Raw genomic sequence first — 22181 nt, forward strand, 5'->3', positions numbered from 1 at the left:
GATGGGAATAGAGGATATGGCCAGAAGGACAAAAGCTTCAGGGTAGTAGAGATATCATGGTGGAATCTTTTGTGCTTGTGTCATGTTTCTTTGTGATCGGACTAGTAGCTCAAAGGAAACTTCCTTGGCAAATTGCCATAAACCATGTTTAATTTAATAAAGTCACAGCTGCATTGCTTTCTAATGGGGAACTCTCTTGAGTCTGCATTGCTAGAGGGTATTATTATCCATAAACCAGAGCATTCTCTGGCCTGAACATGAACTTCAAGTAAGTAGAAAATGAATAGAGTCTTGAGTTTAGGGAGTAGATACTGTGAGTTTGAGTTTGAATAAATATCTAGAAGCTCTCTGAGATACATTCCTTCTTTGTCTCATGAGAAACATAGTTTAGATTTTGAAAGAATAAAATATTAGTATTATACAGTATATTATTCATTGATTTCCAAATATTCCATCAGAATATATGATTAAATCTTCACATATTTTCACTCCACAGGTGATATTCCTGACTCAGCCTCCCAAGTGCAGAGATTGTAGACATGTTATTATTAAATAATTATTAACTAAGTACAAAATTAAGACATATGAAGAGATACAAATCAATATCTATAAAAGTTTTCATTCATTTATACCTGCTCATTTTGTGTCATTGATAATTTATTATGAGGATTGAGAAATAGGTGATATGGTAGTCCCCTCTGTGTACTGTGATTACCAATAATGAATAAAGAAATTGCCTTGGCCTGTTGATAGGACAGAACTAGGGTAGGTGGGGAAGATTGGACTGAATGCTGGAAGAAAGAAGGGTGGAGTCAGAGAGACGCCATGGAGCTGCCAGAGACACATGCTGGGAATTTTACTGGGAAGCCATAGCAACATGGCAATATATAGATTAATAGGAATGGGTTAAATTAATATAAGAATTAACCAATAAGAAGCTAGAGGTAATGGGTCAAGCAGTGATTTAATTAATACAGTTTCTGTGTGTTTATTTTGGGATTAAGCTAGCTGGGAAGCCTGGAACAAATAAGCAGCCCTCCTTGCAACAATTGATACCCAACATGAAAATGTATGGTATGACATAGCCAGTAAAATGGTCTCAAAAGATGGGAAGGGTTAAGGTGTTCTCCTTAAGGACTGAAAGTTTTTAACTTAGTGTGATTACTTGTTTTCTACATTTCTTCAGTAAAAATTATTAGCGAAATTTAAATAGCAGTTAGGTTTAACAATATAGACTTAGAGAAAATTGAGAGAAGTTTTGCATTCATTGTGGTCATTATAGTATCATCATATCTAGTCAAAAGCATAAATCTTTCAAAATTTTTAAGATTTAGATCTAGTCATTGTTCACTACATGCCTTTGTTTCAGTATAGAATAAACAAGAATGATCATCACAGCGTGGGACAGCTGAAAGAGGAATTAGGGGGAGAAAACTAGCATAGGAGGACTGGCTAAAATTGGTTGTAGGTTTCTATATGAAGGTTGACTGCAATAAAATGCATGTATTAAGGGAGTGGTGGATAGAGAAGAGTATGATTGAATGCATGATGAATTCTGTGAATTATAATGGTTAAGGATGGCCATGTAATCTTTTCTTGCTAATAATGACTAAAGAAAGTAAACAAAAGCGTAGCAAATCCTAAAGCCTGTTTTACTAATTTCCATGACTTTAAAATCTATAGAATACACTGAAGATTCTCAGTTAGTTGTGCATAGGAGGAGCAGGCATGTAGCACTTTTGGAAAATATAAAATTATTTCTAATTGTTGTATGGTGAAAGAGAAATTCAGTTGAAAATGACATAATTAATCTTTTGGTTATCTTACTTTGTACATACAGGACAGTATTACTAAAGATAGTGTAGTAATTCGGGGGCAAAATAACATCAAAAGGTGTCATTTGGGAACATATGTATGCATTTTATGATTTGTAGCTTTCGTTAGAGACTCCACTGCATTTGTTCACAGCCGAGAGGAGATATAATGAATATTTTCAAGTGTTCACAGAACTGTGTCTAGATTACCAAGATATTTAAGTAAAAAAGCTGTGCTCTCAGTATGGGTCAATAATGTCCAGTAGCTGAGTGTCTGAAGAGCATAGACATGAAGAGGTGATATATTATCTATGTTGGAACTAATTGAATTTCACGTTTTTTTTTTTCTGTGTGATCTAGACACTTAGCTCTTTCTACAAGAATGGGAATCTGTGTCTTTCCTTCTCTGGTTCTCAGGCCTGTGAACCATGCCTGTAGTTTTCAAAAGTAAATTCATATAACTCTATAGCTTCCAAATTTATATAAACAAAAGTATAATAAATGTGTGCATAAATATGTATATAAGATATGCATATATATATTGCATTCCTTCTGCTTTTTTCAATGAGACTTTACTAATTTTCTCAAAATAAAATTCTGACCTCAGCATAATCAGAACCTTTTAAATTACTATTAATAATAGAAAATTTTGTCATATTTTATTTTACTTATCTACACTATTTGAGCATTGTATTTAGAAGTTTAATTATTCCAACAAGTGTGCTATCATATATAGTAAGGAGGGCGATGGTTTTTCCCAATGCCCAGAACAAAATAATCACACAGAAAGTATATTAATTAAATTACTGCTTGGCCTATTAGCTCTACCTTCTTTTTGGCTAACTCTTACATCTTAATTTATCTCATTTCTAGTAATCTGTGGATCACCATGTGGCAACGACTTACCAGCAAAATTTTGGCATGTCTGACTCTGGTGGTGGCTCCTTGGAATCGCTCTGACTCCTCCCTTCTTTTTCCCAGCATTCTGTTTAATTTTCCCCACCTAGATCTGTTCCCCAATAGCTCTGCTATAGGCCCAAAGCAGTTTCTTTATTCATTAATGGTAATCACAGCATACAGAGGGAAATCCCATGTACCTCCCCTTTTCTGTTTAAATAAAGATTCTGTTTTAATTTTTATCTTTAAAAATTGTAAAATTACATATGACAAAACAGGTATCAAGCAAGAATTACAATTATAATATTTATATCTACTTTATCTTTTATCATCTTTTATCACTAAGAAAAACTATAAATATAACTATATTTTTTAACTCCATCAAAGACTCCAGAACGATAAAATATTACCTAAGTAAACAGGAGTTACATTGTAAGCAACTTCCAAAACTCTAGAATTGACAGAAACATCTCACTGCCCAGACAGTCAACCAATGTTCTTCTGTACCATTGGGGTATCCATCTTCAGCCCATAATATCTAGCAGACTTTTCCACAAAGCAGGAAATTTCAAAGACAGTTCCACCTATATTGGCAGTTTGTCAGTCACTTTCTTCTATATTCTGAAGAATGTCTAGCTGACTCTTTCATGAAGCAGGAACCCTGAAAAAGTGTCTCACCTTTAGGCACATTCAATAGTCACTTCTCTGCGGGTCCTGCATGTTCAGTTCTTTAAGCAGTCCAGTCAAGAGCAGTTTCTTGCCCAAATGGCCAACCAGCTCCATAAGGAGCCTCTTTGATGTCTATCTTCCTCTTGAAGTAATTTGGTGCTTCCAGGAACACATGTGTCTTACTGTCATGAAAAGTCATAAATTCTTAAAACACTTTAGATGTCATATTCTGTAGTCTTTGAAAGAGTTGAAGAGTCCCTATCCATCTGAACTACTTCTCTTTACATTTAGAAAATCTAACTAACATGACTACAGGCTTGACTATTATAGATGACTCTCTATTTACCTATATTTCTTAAATATAATGTATAATTAATTGAGCTGCACAATCATAATACCTTAATCAAGATCAGAAATATACATATAACAGAATTGACCTTAAATTTGTAACAATAAACCTAGATCCACACCAATGCAAATATCTATAGTATACCCTCCTTTAAATGTAAATAAACATTCATAAACAATATTAGGAAATTTGAACATAGTACTCTCCAAATTGCTTCCTGCTCTTTATTGGGTGAAGTAATTTTTTGAAGGGTGTTAAAGGTAGCCTTTCAGTGGGTCTTGGTCTATCAAACCATATTTATCAGGTCAGATTCCACAGGTTCTCATCCTCTGTGGAAACAAAAGAAGAACCTCTTTTTCAAAGCAACACATCCTTAGACCCATAGTTTAAATTCAAGATACTTTTAAAGTATTTATGTTGGTTACTTAGCTTAGCAGTTCCCAGAATTAAGTGTATCTCTGCAGTCAAAAAATTCAAAGATAACACACAATAATATACCTAATCCAGACTCTTTGAATTTTCCATTTTTTCATTGGCTTGTTTTTACTCTATTACTTTTTATACACGTTTAATATTTATTTCATTATCTTTACTCCTTTAATCTGTAACTGTCTCTTTAAATACTTTGTTTTATGTTTTTAAAAAATGTACTTCTTTTTATCAATCTCTGTACTCTTTTCGTCTCTTTCCCAAGTCTACATGCATTTATCCAACATTATGACCCATTTAGAGGTCTTTTAAGTCTGAATCTGTTCTTTTGTGTATCTATTTCTTTACTGTCCAGAAGTACTTCTTAAAATGCTAAGTGCTTTATAAAAACTTAATCTGAGGCATTACTAGGGTATATATGGTACCTTCTGCTTGTTCTGCTGAGTCTAGCATGGTGCAGCCACTCACTGCCTCCAAAACCAATGCACAATGCCCCATCTCTAGGCACACAGCCAATCTATGTTGCCACCAAGCAAGCTGTAGCATGCTGCTCACAAACCCCATTCAAATGATCAATCTCCGGAAAGAGCCAGAGGCCATGCTGACAGCACAGCCCAGAAAGCCGGCATTTCAAAACCCAGCTCTTATTTTCCTGTTATGGCTGAATCAGGAAAACCTCTCTTTAAGGAGTCTCAGCATGCCTCCAGCAAGAAAATCCCATTTGGAAAAAATGCAGCTAAACTTTGTTTTTCAGTGTCTAGAATTCCTTTGCAAACCCTCTGAGGTTTTAGGTGGATTTTAGTTAGCCATGTTGGGTGCCAATTTGTAATAAGGAAGACACTTGTTTGTCCTGGCTAACAAGAATGGAAATAATCACACAGAAATTGTATTAATTAAATCACTGTTTGGACTATTAACTCTTGCTTCTTATTGGGTAACCCTTATATATTAATTTAACTCATGTCTATTAATCTGTGTATTGACACGAGGCAGTGGCTTACTGGCAAAGTTTCAGCATGTCTTATTCTGGCAGCTCCATGACTTCTCTTGATTTCACTCTTCTTTCTCCCAGCATTCTGTTTAGTTTTCCCCACCTAGCTCTGTTCCCCTATAGCAGATAATAAATAACACAGTTTCATTATTTATTAATGGTAATCATGGCATACAGCAGGAAATCCCACATCAATCATAAATAGAACTTTGTCTACATTAGCAATATATCTTATTCATATGTGATGATCAATCACAGTCCTATTTAAAATCACCATGGAAATAAATCTGGGAATACAAATGAGGATTACCTAGATTATGATATTTGAGGGTAGGAGACACACTTAAAATGTATTATTTTCCCATTAGTGTGGTTCCTAAATTGAATAAAAAGGAGGAAGAGAGATAAGAATTATGGTGGTTTGAAAGAAAATAGACCCCAAAGGTTGTGTCTGTGTTAGAAAGTGTGGCCATATTGGAGGAAGTATGTTACTCTGGGGTTGAATTTGGGGTCTCTTTTCTCAAGCTTCCCTCTGTGTGACAATCACTCAAGTTCCTGTTATGTACAAGCTATAGAACTCTCAAATAGTACTCCACCAACACATCTGCCTACATGCTGCCATGCTCCTAGTCATGATGATAATGGACTGAACCAATGAAACTCTAAATGAGCCACCCCATATTTCTTTACAGCAATAGAAACTCTTACTTAGACAAGCACATTTTGCTTTCTTCTTCCTGAGTGTGGATGCAATATGACCAATCACCTTCTGCTCCTTTTGCAATTTCTTCCCTACTATGATGCACTGTATCTCTTTGAACTGCAATCCAGAATGAATCCTTCCTTTGTCAGGTATTTCTTAACAGCAACAAGGTAAGGACTCCTATAACATGTGTCTGTAAGTAGGAATGAGAAAGGACTCAGTACAAAGCATGCTGTATCATTATAGTATTCTTTAGATCTTGGTTTTGGCCTCAGTAGCATGTCTTTGTCTAATTATATCCTGCAGGTCACATTTCCATTATTCCGTTTTCTTCTTTTTTCATAAATAAATTCATGAACAATTAGATTCATTGCCACAGTAAAACACTTTTTGTTCAAGGAATAACCTTATAGGTCAAAGTGAGATCAACCATTTTAAAGGGCATATTTTTAGGTAATAAAAAGCAACCATATAAATGTATTTTAATGTTCTTGAAAAGGAATAGAAATTCAGAATTATCAAGCAGGTTTATACATCTGATATATGGTCTATGTGTATGTGGAAGAGGGGTATGGTTTGGAAATAAACTAGTTCACATGTTTTCTGATTTTTGCACTGCTTGTTCTAGTCCTCTCCCTCCCCCTGTGACTGTAGTAAAATAAACAGATATAAGTAACATAATGGAGAAAAGGTTCATTTTACCTTACAATTTAAAGTATAGTTCATCCTGGCAAGAAAGACCAGAAAGTAGGAACCAGAAGCAACTGACTTATTACCTTGACTATCAGCAAGAGGGATGAGTGCAAGCATGCTACTATCAACTTCTCTTTGTCCATTTTGGCCATTCTAGATCCATCCAGTCATAAATTTGTACCATCTATAGTGGGCAGATCTTCCTACCTCAATGAAATAATGAGAATAATTCCCCCAAAGTATGCCCCGAGACCTATCTCTCAGTTGATTCTAGATTTTTTTAAGTTGACAGTTAACAAAAACTATTTCACTGCTTTAACATCTAACTATAAAAAAGTAAAGAACAAGTGTTCACAATGCAAGCTTCACGCCTATGCCTTGTGTTCAGTATTTGCCTCAGGAAACAACACCCAGACAAATACAATAGGCATTTCTTATTCCAACTCAAGTTACCCATAGCAGTATCCTTCATGTGCATACAGATACAGATAAAGATAAAGCCATTTACTCTTACTCCATGTGTTTATTTTGGATATGATTTTATACAAACCATCACTGATTCTATGAGTTTAGAATTCAAATATCCATTTTTTAAAACAGGTAATCAGTCCTCCCTGGTATGTACTCCAGCAATATCTTTAGCATAAATATAAAGTGATAGTGCATAGTTTAAATCTGTCAGTCCTCAAGGGAGAACATAGAAGTATGTGTTAGCCACAAATGGCCTGTAGATTTTGGACATTATTAATGTAAAATCATATTGCCTTGCTTCCAGTTGAGTGCTTTATCATTTTCAAACCATTTCTATAATCTCTCTTCTTGCTTTTAACACTATTTTCTCATTTTATTTCTTAAGTGATTTCCAATATATCCTTCCCTTCATACTTTCACACATAATAGTCTGACAAAAATATTCCGTTTTTCTAAATAAAACCTGCACATAATGCACATATTTTCACACCAAACTATACATTCAGAGTTATTGTGAATGCTAGAATGCTTTAAAATTTCCACAAACCTAAGAACCAACAGTAAAAATCATAAAATGATCTCAGATGTAAATTAAAAGCAATGTCAGATTTGAAGTTGCAGATAGGTCCCCTGCGCGAGTAATGGATAATTTGTCAAATAATATAAAATTGAGTCATGAAATAAGATACTTTTTGACTTAATTTTGTATCACCTAATCCCATTTGAAATGCTTTTGCTCATTAAATAAAGAAAATATAAGTATGTAATGTGTATCTTAATAAATCTAGTGAATTTACTTGCCAATATTTGAACATCACTTTGGGAGTGCTTGAGTATTGCAGACATAGAGGTTTCTTTTAATATTTATTTTTATTCAAATAATTTTCAATAAGCTTGACTAGCTATAGTTATCAACCTAGATATATTCTATTAAAATATACCGACAGTGATCTTGTATGAGTGACAAAGATAGAAAATGATTTTTTAAAAAACATTAAAAATCACACTTTTCCTAGTTTAATCAACAGTGCCACCAGGTGGTTACATTAATGCAAAAGGAATATTGTTCACATGATTGAATTTTAAGAAGTGTTTTGTGAGTTTATAATTCACAACAAAGTAACATAATTAAACATGAGTACTTGTAGCTGATGGAAAGTAGCTTACATTTTCTTGACATAACTACTATTTCTTTATAGTTAGTCATTTATTAATTCTCTAAGTTCACAAAGCCTTGCTAACCAAAGAAAATTAGTTGCATGCAGTCTCTTCTTTGTTAGTGAGTACCATTCCCACTTCAATCATTTCTGCCATTTCAAATCATCTATATATGATTACAAAAGTTCCGAATGACCCATAACTAACACATTGAATATGTCAGTAATGGTCTAATATAGTTCATCATATTTCCTTCTATTTTCTAAAAATTGTACTTTAGAATAACTCATGATATTTTAACTTGTGGAATTTTGTTCCCTCAAGATTAAAGTGACTTTATCATATTATTTTCAATCAGTTTTGTAAGCTCTACTTGTTTCAGTATTTTAATTTCTTTCTAACATTCATTCAAAGTACAACTGATCTATGTTCTGTTTCCATGAGCTCTGGCCACTAGTGTCATTGCTGCTGAATCTGCTGTTCCATTACTAACAAGGGGAACTGAACTGCTAATTTGTACATTCTATTGACTATGGAACTGATTGCATTTCTTCTTGCTTTTCTGAATGGGGCCCATTTTATCAGGAGAGAAGCTTTGATTTCTTTATTTTGAATAAACTAACTTGTATTTATAAATTGGTTGTCTTTTAGTAGTATTGACTTCTACATCATCAATATGATCTATTCTAGAGAATTTAGGAAATGCAAAAACATGAATCTGAAGTATATTCTGTGATTTAGTATTTTCAACAATAACATAATCTTAAAATCTTTCCTTGTATGTTCATTTGTTTACTAATTAGATCATCTCTTCCACACATAGAAACAACACATGCTTCATGAATGTAAATGAATAAATGTGTGTATTGCATGCATTGCTTTGGGGCTGATCCCAGATAACAGTTGTAGTATCTTGATAACAGGATTAGGGGAAGGAAAGAAGTGGTTGTTGTTTTAAGGCACTGAATTCTGAGAAAATTTCTGTTAAGAAGTAGGATACAGAAGAAATGAAAGCAACCTGGGTGAAATGAGGAGGAGGGCTTTAATTGGAGAGAAGAGAGGAGGTCAGTAAAGGAGAGAGAGTAATAAACAAAATGTTTGAAAAGCTTTTAAGGTTTAAAATTATTTTTATATTACTAAAATTACACATTACATATATATATAAATAAAATATGCATATAATGTCATATTTTTAAGGTTTTTCATGTGAAACTAAGCACTAATAGTTATTGTGCCATAATAAAATATTTTAAAATATCAACCAATATAGGAATAAATAGCATAGATCATTTAAGAATCTCAGACATAAATTGTATGGATAATGTCACTGTGAATAAGCATGTTACTTTGGTCAGGAAAATGGGTAGGCTAACTGCAAATCTTCTTTTTCCCTTACTTCCTCCAAAGCTAGATGCAAAATAAACACAACCATTAACCGAAGAGACAAATGCTCTCCACTAGAGCCTAGCAATCCTATCACAGTAGACCCTCAAAATTGCAACACTAACAAAGCACAAAACAAAGATCTTAAAATGGACTTTATCAATATAATCAAGTTCTTTAAAAAGGAAATTAATTATTGCCGAGCACCACAGCCCTGGTCTGCGCTGTATGTGCTAGACCCCAGTTCACGAGCTTCGGGCAAGGGGGTGGAGGTTGAGAATACACACGCAGACCTTTAAACACTGATACCAAAGCCCTTTTTATTAGCAGCATGTAGGCTTCAATACACTGCAGTCAATGGCCAACAGGTAAAAATCCCATCCTCTGATCCTGTATGCTAGGCACAGCTTCTAGTAAATTTAATTAGAAGGTTCTAGGAGGGAAGAGCAGCTGAAGGCCAAGACTCATTAATCCCAACAATATATTCCTAAAAGAAATGTAGAACACAAACAGTGGAAGGAGAGACATAAAAGAGTTCAATACCTGAAAGTGGATAGATAATCAAGAAAGAAAGCCCAAACTGGCGGGAAATCTGAAAATGAAAAACAATGAAACTTGAACAGAAACCTCAGAGAAAAGTATCATTTACAGAAAGCAAAGGAGAGAAGAGAGCATCTCAGACACTGTAGACATGATAGAAGAAATTAATACCTCAGTGAAAGAAAATGTGATCTCTCTCCTTCTGCTCCTCCTTTGGACCTTGGGAGCTCAGTCCGGTACTCCAATGTGGGGCTCTGTCTCTATCTCCATCCATCACCAGATGAAGGTTCTATGGTGATATGCAAGATATTCATCAGTATGGCTATAGGATCGGGCCATTTCAGGCTCCCTCTCCTCAGCTGCCCAAGGACTTAGCTGGGGATATCTACCTGGACACCTGGGAGCCCCTCTAGAGTCAAGACTCTTGCCAACCCTAAAATGGCTCCCTTAATTAAGATATATACTTCCCTGCTCCCATCTCCACACTTCCTTTTTCCTAACCATCCCATTCCCCCACGCTCTCCCCATCCTCCCCTTCAAGGTCAGGGATGAGTGCACCCACCCACTGAGATGGTGGGGCTGATCTAATGGGAGCTAACCAAGGCCAGCTGGACTGGGACTGAAAAAGCATGGGATAAAACCGGACTCCCTGAACATGGCGGACAATGAGGGCTGCTGAGAAGCCAAGGACAATGGCATTGGGTTTTGATCCTACTGCATGTACTTGCTTTGGAAGGGCCTAGCCTGTTTAGATGCTCACCGTCCTAGACCTGGATGGAGGGGGGAGGACCATGGACTTCCTGCAGAACAGGGAACCCTTATTGCTCTTTGGACTGGAGAGGGAGAGAGAGGGGAGTGGGGGGAGAGGGAGGGAAATGGGAGGCGGGGAGGAGGCAGAAATTTTTAATAAAAAAATAAAAATAGAAACAACAAGAATAACAAGAAAACAAAATAATAGGAATATTACAAAACACTAAATGCTAAACATGTTAGATCCTGGCACTCTTTAATTACTTCTACAATTTCATCAAAATTCTACAATTCTCACTGAATAGATTTTTTACTTAGCTAATATTATTATTGTTAATATAGCCTTTCAAAATGAATTGTTGAAAGTATATTAAATAAAGAAAACACAATTTTGTGTTCTATAGCAAAGGAAAAAAAAGAAAATGTGAAATATCAAACCTCCTGACACAAAACATCCAGAAAATCTGGGACACTAATAATGAGGAAGAAAGATACTAAGGGCAGAGGACCAGGTAGATTCTGGGCAGTTCATGTCGCCAGGAAATGACAGGAAACTACACCCACGGTATGTAAATTATATGACTGGCTAAACAAGCCCTGAACAACACCCCTTGGACTGGGGGAAATTCAGACAAATCATAGCTTAAAAGAGTGAAAAGAATTAGTCCTTTTCAGGGATGAGTACCATAATTGGTTATTTTTAAGTGGCAAACCTTTACCTCAAATACACAAAAGCAACATTAAATTGTCAACAGGTTCTATTTATAGATTTATGTGTGTATGCATGTAAGCATGTAAATGCAACAATAATCAAAGAGAAAACATGGATTTAATCAGAAGAAGATGGGGGAAGAGTACATGAGATAGGAGGGAGGGATGAAATGGATAGGGAGTACTGATGTAATTTTTATTTAATTAAAACATAATGACTTAAAGAGTATATGACCACATACCCAGGTGTTCTTTATGGGAAAAGAGCAGGCATCATATCTACAGATTAATGAAATAAAGTGGTCAGGTTCTTGGCATTGTCTGTCAGCAGAAGCATGAGGAGTCTTGCTACCACAAACAAATTTGAAAAGGACATAATGATTATTAGTCAACATTATCCACTGTGAAGAAGGACATAATGATTATTAATCAACATTATCCACTGTGAAGAGCATATAAATATCCTCTGTAAGTAAATAATTCACAGTTTGTCCCATTAACCATTGTACAAAAAAAAATGGAAGGTACTAAGGGGAGATGGCATGACATGGGCAACCTTCTGAAGTCCCCAGGATAGAGCAGTTATTATTATTTTTAAGATGTAGTTCATGTAAGTAGGCAGTGTACTGCCTTTTTCTCTCAACATTGCTGATACTTTACTTTCCTTATTTTTATGTTTATTGACATGTTCTCACATTTTAGAGAAACTTTGTCTTAGACACAGTTTTATAGACACACTCTGTGTAGCAATATTGTTTATTAATATTTTTATATGTTCATGAGAAAATTCAACAAAAGGTAATTTTAAGCCTTTGTACTTGTTACAAAATAATACTTATGTTAGTTATAAGAAAGCTATATAAGGAACACAGAACATTGGTTCTTTTTCCACATATTTGAAAACACTGTTATCAGAATACAGAATCTTATGGGATTTCTCAAGTGAAAAAGACATGAGTTTTGTGTGTGTGTGTGTGTGTGTGTGTGTGTGTGTGTGTTTGTTGTTTTAATAGTTAAATTGAAACTTAAGCAATATAATGTCAACAGTAAGTGTAGATACTAAAATATATCATATACATGATGGAGAATTACATATGGATAATAGACGAAGACGTATATGGAGATTTTGAGAACTTCTTGTTCAATATCACATCATATGCTAGGGTGGATTTAATTTAAGATTGTCAGTAAGTAGAACCAGAATCCTTTCTTTTTTTTTCTTTCTTACATGTCTATTACAACCTTAAAAAATGAAATTGTTGAGCATTGCTTTTCTTTGTTTCTGCAAACTTCACTGAGCTCTTCTATCTATAGAGTGTAAGAGAGGCAAGAAATTTGGAAATTTATATCAAGGAAAATTTCAACAGCAAAAGCAACCAAACATTTTGGGCAAAATAGTTTCTCTTTAGCATAAACTTATTGACATAGAATCATGACCATATTTTGGTTGTGTAAAAATTTGAGTCAAAACAAGAAGTAAGATTATTGATAATACCATATTATGGCAAAAATAGCACAAAGCATATGAAATATGTACTTATAAAAATATCTCAGAATAACTTGGAGGTTTGCTAAATAATACATTAAAAATAATAGGAATAAATTTTACCAAAATTCTGAAAAAAGAAGATGCCTAAAGAAGTAAGAATTTTAAATATAGGAATGACTTATTGAATGCTGTATTCAATAGATTATGATTCTAAGCTAAGTTTTGGTTCCAATAAAGCAAGGCAAGACCATACCCTTACTCTTGAAATAATAGCAATAACTACCTTTGAGAACAGATTTTCAAATTTCCTTTTATGTTCTGTTTCTTATTGTTGTTCCTGTTTTGTTTGCTTGCTTTGTAGAAATAGTCTCTTACTATGTACCTCTGGAAGTCCTAAAATACACAATATATTCAAGGCTGGCCTGGAATTTACAGAAATTGACCTGCCTCCCAAGAGCAGATACTAAAGGCAGTGCCTAATTGATAAACTCCTAAGGATTAGCTGAGAAAACCATACCAAAGAAGATTATTAAATATTATATAAAATCTAAATGCATTTATTACTTTTGAAAAATATTTTAACTCACATTGAAAATATATTTTTCTCTTTCTTTTTATGAAATACTTCCACTAACAATGATTATTGAAATTGAAAAAAATTATCTGAGTAATCAAGAACATTACCCATTGATTTCAGTGAGAACTAATTTCTCCTTAGAAACTTTGATAACCAAGTAAGGCTAGATTTGTAGCTCATAAATTCTCTATTATTTCAAAAAGATTAATTCAGTATGATTTTTTGCATATTGTGGGTCATTGGGAAAAATAATAACCCTGCTGACTTCATAAAGAGGTTCCAAACCATTAATGTACAAAATTAGTAATAAACATTTAACACAGACCCTGGAGGAAGACCAGATGTTCCTGCCTAATTAGAGGAGTCCTGACCCTATATGACAATACATTTCATTCACATTTTGAAATAAGCACAATCCAACTTTGACTGCATTAATGGAGCTCATAGCTTCAAGCTTTTATGAGTAAGGAAGAGTCAAAGAAGAGGAAAAATTGAAACATGTGAAAGTAAAAATTAATAGCAATGCATTCAAGGCTACTTCCTACTTTCTCTTCTCTCAGATTCAGTGTGGTCAGATTTATATTGAGATCTTTACTCCATTTGGACTTGGGTTTTGTGCATGGGCATAGATATGGATTTATTTGCATTGTTCTACATGTTGACATCCAGTTATGCCAACACCACTTGTTGAAGATGCTCTCTATTTTCCATTGTATAATTCTAGCTTCTTTGTCAGAAATGCTGTGTAAACAATCAAGATTAGCTATTACAAAGCAAAAGGTACAAGCATTAAAAGGAAGCAATTATAACCCAACAGTCCAGATAGTGATGGCCTATATGTGGCTGCAGTATCAGTCCACATCCTTTCTTTTCCTTCATTAATTACAATATAACCACTTCTGGCAATGTGTCAATACTTTCTAATGAATTATACTTGCAGAGCAGACTAATTGTTGCATTCTAATGCAAAAACATTACTAACAGTAAAAGTAGAATAAATGTATAAGAAGGAAACATAAGGAAAATAACTGCTACAGAAATAACTGAGTCACTTAGAGTATTTGTTTAAGAAGCAGTCCAGGTAATTTATGCTACACAAATGTTGGTGATTATTAGGATAATTAGAAAAAAAAGAATATATGTCACCTACAATGTAGCACCAAATAATAAAGAGTTGATAATATTGAAGGGATGATAGATGGCTGTTAGGAGATGTTATTCTAACATATATGCATGCATGCATACATACATACAAAATTGCATACATATAAACACACAAAATTAGGCACAAAATATAGAAAGCTAACATCTAAAGTAGTTTCTAATGAAAAAATAATTCTTTAGGAAAATATGTCACAAACAAACTTAGGAGAAATGTGAAGACATTTCTTAGAAGTTTTAAATATAAGGGCATAATGGCAGGAAAACAGTCATTAAATGTGTGTCTGTGTGTTAACAATCATTACCCTGATAAAGCAGATACATCAATAGATGACATTTCCAAACATGGAAGGAGTCCACAATAACCTGCTTTCTCACTGTGTTCCTCAAGTAGTAATTGCCAAGTTTTCCTCTTTTAGTTAATAGTCCTACTTTCTTTGCATTCTGTAAAATGTGGCTGTAGTTTGTTCCTGGAAATTTGATGTATAAGCGAATAGTAGACTGTTTATATTACTTTTTTGACAACATTATGAGTGTTTTCTAAGACACTTTATGAACATTTCATAAGATTATTTAAATTATTTAAGATTTTAGTGAGGTTAGTCTTCCCTATATGTCAAGAATAGTTCTTTTCCTTATATTAAACTTGAAATAATCATCCTGAGTAACTATTAGACAATATTCTCCATTCTGTAAAGTATCATGCATTATGAAGAGTGATTATGATACATATATTCTATAGCACTAGAAATTGCAGAAAAGTAAAATCTGATGCACACATCAGATAAAACAACTAATATGAAAGGATTACAATCTACTTTAGTGTGAAAAGTGTACAGATAATAAATGACTATAGATTCAACACACAATATAACATTTTATCTATATTATCATTCGTACCAGCAGAACAGGCACTATCCCATGGAGACTCTGCACTTGGTAAATATGAGTGGAGTGATAGAGGAAGAAACACTGCACAATACTGAATAGAAAACTAAATTACTAAAATATATACTGAGACATATGGGACACAGTTACACTTATAATAGAATTTGTTTTCCTTAGCAGGAAAGAACTGTATCTCCAAAGAAATTTCTTATGGAATTATGACAGTCTCTTCCTCATTCTTTGTGTAAACATTTGTGTTTTGAAATTGCCATTTGTTTGAACTCAATACTATTAAACATCCTTTGAATATCATTTTACAAAAATATGAGAGCTATCTATTACCTTGTAAATTTGTAATTAAAATGTGAGCCAAGATTTCAGCTATTGCAAACTTTCAATAGCTCTCCTACATAGCTTTGGCTGAAGGTCTTGTTTCATTCTTATAGTAATGTCAACAATGTCACTGGACTGTTTCTGTGGCATGACAACAATGTTACAAGACATGGGTTATCTAAGAAAGTGAAGTAAAGATTACAGGAGCCTCTTGGTCTTCCAGGCCCTACCTTGCACGGAACTATGATGACTCTTCTTCCTAGCTTTGGGGAGTGAAAACAGGCAGTTCATTTTAGAGGCCTTCTCTCAAATAAAATAAAAGACACCAAGCACAAACTCCGGCTTCCACAACTACAAGCATATATGCGTGTATTCACCTGTGCAGACACGCATGCACTAACAGGGTACATAAATATTCATGCGCACATGTGCACACACACATGCGCACACACACACATACACACACAACTGTACATGAGAACTGTAGAGAGAAAACTGATTTTAAAAGGGTTGGCTACCCACTTTAATGACTAGACCCCATGCATAGTTTAATCATGCTTTCCTCTGGGGCTTGCCTCTTTCTCTGGCTTTTGTGCATCAGTGAGGTCACTCTCCTTACAATATTATTTTCATGTACTCACCATGTCTCACACCTCCACAATGAACTGAAAACTGTCTAAAGTCACCTTCAAAATAAAGTAAACCTTTCCATTTTGTTTGAGTTGTTTCTCTCACAGTAATACATAGATCTCTAAAACATCAACTCTACACCTATCTATCATATCTCCATGAATATTTTAGTCAAAACAATTTTTTCATAACATAAAGCACTTTATCCAGAACTACAGAAGATTAATTAAAAATCATTTTATTCCATTCTTTTTATGTATATACATGTGTTATATGTACATTTGTGCACAATGTGTGTCTGAAGCACATGTTTGCATGGACATATTCAGAGGTCAAAGTTGAAATCCATAATTTTACCAAGATCATCCTCTAACTTATTTATTAAAGCAAGATTTCTCATCCTTCTGAGTGCTAGAATTATGGCCTGGTGGTTAAACCTAGCAGACGTTATGTAGTTTATAGAATTTAAGCTTCAGTACTTAAACTTGTCAAACAAGTGTCTTATCCATGGAGACATCTCCTCAAGTAGAATTCACTCATTTTAATGTGAATCCATATGGCTCACATCTCATAGTTTGGAAAAAAAAGGTATTATCTCTTAATATCACTTCAGTTATCAATGTATTAGGAAAGAAATTAAATAGCACATAACATGATGCAACCATATTCAGGTGATATAGATAAATATAGTAGTAAAATTTATAAAGTATATAAATATATTAACGACAGATGTCAAAGGATTTAGGTCAGATTTCTGTTTCACATTCCAACAAACATTCATAAGCTTGTATGTCTAATTAATTTCCCAAAACATTGTCTGTCCCATGTAACTTTCTTCCATTTTAGGGTAAATTCTTTTGCTATGGTACTGCCATGTCTTTGGGCAGAGTTTTATTTTGGATATGTTACTCATTGGTATTTGAAACCTTGTTGTGGGGCTTCCAAGGTTGAAGTTCTTTGACTCTTTTTCAAAATCACAAGTTGAGAAAGTCTGCACAATTATGATTACCAATTGCAGATTATGCTCCATTTTCTTTGCTTGTTTATTTTGCCCCAAAGAGAAAAGGTACTATCTCAGTTTTAACTGGAAGAAATTTCTGTAACCTTGAGAACAAACACTTACATTCCATAAACTGCTAGCTCTAAAATAAAGAAACAAGAATCTGTGAAACCATTCATTGCAAGGAAGTCCTTTAAGTGAAAAACCCATTCCATATTAGTATTATAAAAATGTAATGCCACAGGGTTATCACTCAGAATAGAGACAACATTTTTCCAAAGAACAACTATTGTTGAATGTTTTATTTTTCTGCTCCTTGGTATTTTAACTGAAATATATATAGGTTATTTTATGAAAATCCACAAATTATCTAAGGCATGAGGAATATTTTTACAGGAAGGAATACACATCTTTTTCAGAACATATGCTCATTGAATTCCATAGAAAAATAAGAAAGATAAAAATATTTGAAAGAAAAAGTTCTTAATGCCACTTCTAGAAATAACAAACTCTAGATATGTTTCCTCAGTGAAAACAACCTCCTTCTATCTCTACGAGCGACATATTCTGTACAAGCTTGTCCTTTGGTCATTGTTGATAGAGAGTTGAATTGCCATCAATGATGACGGCTTTGAATGAGAAGTTTGTCTATCTACACCCCATCTCCTTATTAACTAGGCTGCAAACAGCCAATTTAACAGGGAAGAAGCACAAGTGTGTATTGAGAGAATGTTTTGTTCCTGCATGGAAAATCTTCTTGATCATTTTATAATTAAAATTCCATGTTAATTTTCTTCATCTACCGCCAGGTGGAGGTTCTATGGTGATATGCAAGAAATTCATCAGTATAGCTATAGGAACTGGCCTTTTCAGGCTCCCTCTCCTCAGCTGCCCAAGGAACTAACTGGGGGCGTCTCCCTGGAAACCTGGGAACCCCTCTAGGGTCAAGTCTCTTGACAACCCTCAGGTGGCTTCCTAAATTAAGATATATGCTTCCCTGCTCCCATATCCACCCTTCCTGTATCCCAAGCATCCCATTCCTCCGAGCTCCCCCCATTCTCCCCTTCACGCTTTTCTCTCCCCATCTTCCCTTGGCCCAGTCTCGCCCAACCCTCAAGTTCCCAATTTTGCCTGGCGATCGTGTCTACTTCCAATATCCAGGAGGATTACTATATCTTTTTGGGGGGTTCACCTTCTTATTATCTTCTCAAGGATCCCAAATTATAGGCTCGATGTCCTTTAATTATGGCTAGAAACCGATTATGAGTGAGTACATCCCATGTTCATCTTTTTGGGTCTGGGTTACCTCACTCAGAATAGTGTTTTCTATTTCCATCCATTTGCATGCAAAATTCAAGATGTCATTGTTTTTTACCGCTGAGTAGTATTCTAGCATGTATATATTCCACAGTTTCTTCATCCATTCTTCCACTGAAGGGCATCTAGGTTGTTTCCAGGATCTGGCTATTACAAATAATGCTGCTATGAACATAGATGAGCAAATGCTTTTGTAGTATGATTGGGCATCTCTTGGGTAGATTCCCAATAGTGGAATTGCTGGGTCCTGGAGTAGGTTGATCCCGAATTTCCTGAGAAACTGCCACACTGCTTTCCAAAGTGGTTGCACAAGTGTGCATTCCCACCAGCAATGGATGAGTGTACCCCTTACCCCACAACCTCTCCAGCAAAGGTTATTATTGGTGTTTTGGATTTTAGCCAATCTGACAGGTGTAAGATGATATCTCAAAGTTGTTTTGATTTGCATTTCCCTGATAGCTAGGGAGGTTGAGCATTGGAGCACCGGACTGAGCTCCCAAGGTCCTGATGAGGAGCGGAAGGAGAGAGAACATGGGAAAGAAATTCAGGACCATGAGGGAACCTCCACCTGGCAATAGATGAAGAAAATGACTGAGCCCCACATTGGAGCACTGGACTGAGCTCCCAAGGTCCTGTTGAGGAGCAGAGGGAGAGAGAACATGAGAAAGAAAGTCAGGAATGTGAGGGGTGCGTTCACTCATGGAGACAATGGGACAGAACTAATGGGAGATCACCAACTCCAGTTGGAATGGGACTGATGGATCATGCGACCAAACCCGCCTCTCTGAATGTGGCCAATAGTGGGGGCTGACTGAGAAGCAAAGGACAATGGCTCTGGGCTCTGATTCTTCTGCATGGACGGGCTCTGTGGGAGCCTTCTGGATCTGTGTTGATCACCTTCCTGGACCTGGGGGGAGTTGGGAGGACCTTGGTCTTAACATAGAGTAGGGAACCCTGATGGCTCCTTGGCCTGGAGAGAGAGGGAGGGGAGGTATGGGTGGATGGGGAGGGGAGGGAAGGGGGAGGAGGAGGGGAGGGAAGGGTCAGGAGGAGGGGAGGGAAAGGGGAGGAGGAGGGGAGGAGATGGAAATTTTTAAATATAAAAAAATAAACCATGAAAAAAAATTCCATGTTAATGAAGAACCTCAATGAAAGACCAATTGCCTAGCATGTGCTAAACTTTGGGTTTATTGCAAGTACAAGAAAAGAAAATAAAGAAGAAAAGAAAAAGATCCATGGTGAGCAATTGCCTGAAAATTGATATGAGAACAATGTTCTAAGCCCTGGGACTAGAACACCTCAAAAAGAAATGTCCACATTAATCTTCCATGTACCTCCTTGCAATGAAATATTTGTTTGTGCTCCTTGAACTTTTATTTGCCCAAAACAATAATTAGCACTTTTATAAAGGAGTCTTTATTAGACTTAGGTTACTTATTCCTAAAAACCACAGTAGCATGCTATTTGAATTCTGTATTTCATATTGATTTGTATCTCCATTTTGGAAGAAATTTACTAAAACTACTTAGATTAACCTTTAAACTATTATCTTCTTGTTATTAGAAAAGTATGATTTTAGCTGAACAGTTTTCTTTTTCAGTCTAGATTTTTATTCAGGCATATCATAGCAGTTTTAATTTCTTGTACTTTATTTTAATTTCACCTGCAGACCAAGTAGGTGACCTGATTCTGTGATGAATCTTCTATGCAGATATAAAGGTATTGATAAAACAGTAAGATATAAGAGTGTGCGAGGCCCTGTCTAGCATCTAATACTTATAGCATCTAACTTGGAGAAGCCAGTTCCATCTTTGATTTTTATGTCATCTTGTTTTTGCATTCAAATTTATGGACACCAAGATACTTAGTGGGCACAGAGAAATTACTTTCTGAAGTAAAATGTTTAATCCCCACAACTCATATTCAATTGTCTATGACTCCTGAGCAACAGTTGTGGATTCAAAATATGTAATCCACATGCTTCTCTTAAACAGAGCCACTACAGAAAACCAAAAATAATTAAAATACAGAGTTATAGGGCCTAGACTCAATGGATACATCCACAAAACTCTCCCATACCTAAGACTCAGGGACATTGCATGAAAACTGGTAGAAATACTTATCATAAACTTCATGACCTTTATGTTCAGTTATGTATTAACTAATATATACAGTTTCAACAGTGTTTTTAATGTATCTATGTGTCTCTCTGTGGATAAAAGCAGATTATGAAACAATAGATGGAAGAATTCACAATTACAGCTATATCTTCTCTCTTCTTTGGACTGGGACTCATATCATGTCTTTGGCATTTGGGCGAGGAAAGACAGAAATGGCACAATGAACTCTCTCACCCTCTGGCTTGCAGATGATATACTGCATGATCCCTCTGCATCATTGTACTTGTATGAGACATATACTCATAGTACTTTTTATTAAATATGCTAGATCTATTATGTATTTTTCTTATCTTTTTATACTACAGTATAACCATGACTTATTAAAGAGATTAATTTTAAGATTAATTTTAAAGGATTCAATTATAGCATTCAATTATTAGTTATGCACAGTTTATTTCCCTTGTACCTTTATGTTAAATTTTTATTGCACCTCGGACTTTAAGGTCCTGCTGAACATGGAAGCAATGTTCAATACATAGAGACTCGTGTCCAGGATGTCAACTGAGCTGAGACAGATGTAATGGATCGTGACCTTGAGAAAGCAGAGATACACAGGCAATTTCAGTGTGATGAGAATCTGCAGAGTACAAAATCTGCCACATGCATGGGGGACAAGCTGTGAGATAGAAGGAAACAGCTAAAATCACTGGGAAAAGCTCACTTTAAAGAGCATGTGTGATAGCTTCTATTATGAATTAAATTAAACCTTGAATGTTATACCTTTTAAAGGAAGATGATTGCAGACAGTTTAGACTATTGACATTTATTTCTAAGAATCTCTTCTATCTGAAATTCTAGTAAAAGTGTTCTTTCTGAGTAGGCTATAAAACTCACTATAGTAGCTGGCCTTTATTTCCAATTATCTTGAAAATTTACCTTATAAAATAGTAAATTATTGAAGAACTTGTACAGTTACTCATTAAGCATATCTCTTCTTATCTTTCTGCATAAATACAAAGGGAAAATAACATATGCTCAGGATAGTTTGCATTTCCTTTCTTCTTTATATGAATCCAACCTTATTTCTCTTGGCTAAGTTTGTGAAGAG

This window comes from Arvicola amphibius, chromosome 10 (genome assembly GCF_903992535.2).
Source record: "Arvicola amphibius chromosome 10, mArvAmp1.2, whole genome shotgun sequence".
Lineage (NCBI taxonomy): Eukaryota > Metazoa > Chordata > Mammalia > Rodentia > Cricetidae > Arvicola > Arvicola amphibius.